The following is a 1,351-nucleotide window of genomic DNA, read 5'->3' on the forward strand; positions in this document are numbered from 1 at the left end:
ACACACACACTTTGTTTTTCCAAGGTGGCGAGTCCAATCGATCGTATAGTGCCACACTGATAGCTTTTGACTCTCGATGACTTTGAAGGAAAATCTGGCTTGCCCCTGACTGAATCAAACGAATTCGATTGGCAGTGTGCATTCGATGTTCTCCATAATACATTGTACTCGTATTACACCATGGCGGTCGTTTCTGTAAAGTGGATGAAACGAGATTCCGAATTCTTTTTTGTTTGTTTTTGTTTTGTTATTATAGTAGAGGATTTTACGGGGCTCGCAACTGCATAAGGTCATATGAGCGCCATCCGAATTCTTTTGTTGAGAATGCTGTCTCTGGTTTTGGATTATTATTATTATTTATTTTTTTTGTATGGCAGGGGATGGGGGTCACAACAACACAACAACTGCAGCAACAAGCAACACAGCTGTGACTGACAGAACTAATTTCTGCCTGTACATACTTTTGCAGCTTCATTTGCTGCTACTGCAGCTACAGCAACAACGAAAACAACCCCAACAACAACAACAACAACAACAACAATAACAACGAAAACAGCATCAACAACAACAACAACAACAACAACAACAACACTAGCTTTAAATTGATCAAAAGTTACCTGCTGCCCTTGACCATCGTCTGTTGCATCTCTCGCCATTGTTCTCGTTCGGCGCAAAGGACGCGCGGTCTGGAACTGAAAGTAAGCAGTAGGTTTTTAGAGTCAGACGCTCGAATGAATAACATCTCTAACCTTCTGCACTTACATGACCAATTTGCGTTGCAAGTGCGGTAAAATTCTTATTAAAAACTAAACTAAAAAGAATCAGACAAAAGCATGGTGTGGCTAAGGCTAAGCGAGCGGAATGAATTCCTTTTGGACCACACTAACTGCAAATGTTCTTCTGTATCACTAAAAGATGGGTTCCTTTTGACCAGTAATGTTCATCGATTTTTTGCTTCAATTTTGGAATCGATTTCTCCTCTTTCTTTCGTGGATTTGACCTCCTTTTCGGAGGGTGAAACTCAGGCCAGACCAATGAATATGGAACTGTCGTGACTTGACGTTTGCCTGGTGGTTCAGTCCATGCCGGCTTTAAGCACGGTCATCGGGAGAAAGCATAAGCGTGCTTAAATCCGAAGCGTGCTTGAGTGCGAAGTAGACATAATCCAGAGATTTTCAGGTAGAAAATTCCCCGTGCTATTTCCCTTTGTTTGTAAGTAGGCCTATTGCGGTCCCGCAAAAGTGTGCACTGGTATTCTTACCCGGTAGTTTTTGTTTGCTTGTTTGTTTTTGTTTTGTGGTCGAATGGGAAATGAAAACTTAATTTAGACGGCCAGTCACGATACAGTACA

At 41.7% G+C, this 1,351-nt stretch overlaps 1 protein-coding gene across 1 annotated transcript in view; it reads right to left on the minus strand.

Annotated features, from left to right (window-relative positions):
- Positions 1-1,351, minus strand: part of LOC106012346 (epididymal secretory glutathione peroxidase) — a gene marked incomplete at its 5' end in the record, with an annotated part of 3,687 nt that overhangs the window by 1,903 nt on the left and 433 nt on the right.

The sequence above is a fragment of the Aplysia californica genome, unplaced genomic scaffold (genome assembly GCF_000002075.1).
Source record: "Aplysia californica isolate F4 #8 unplaced genomic scaffold, AplCal3.0 scaffold00341, whole genome shotgun sequence".
NCBI lineage: Eukaryota > Metazoa > Mollusca > Gastropoda > Aplysiida > Aplysiidae > Aplysia > Aplysia californica.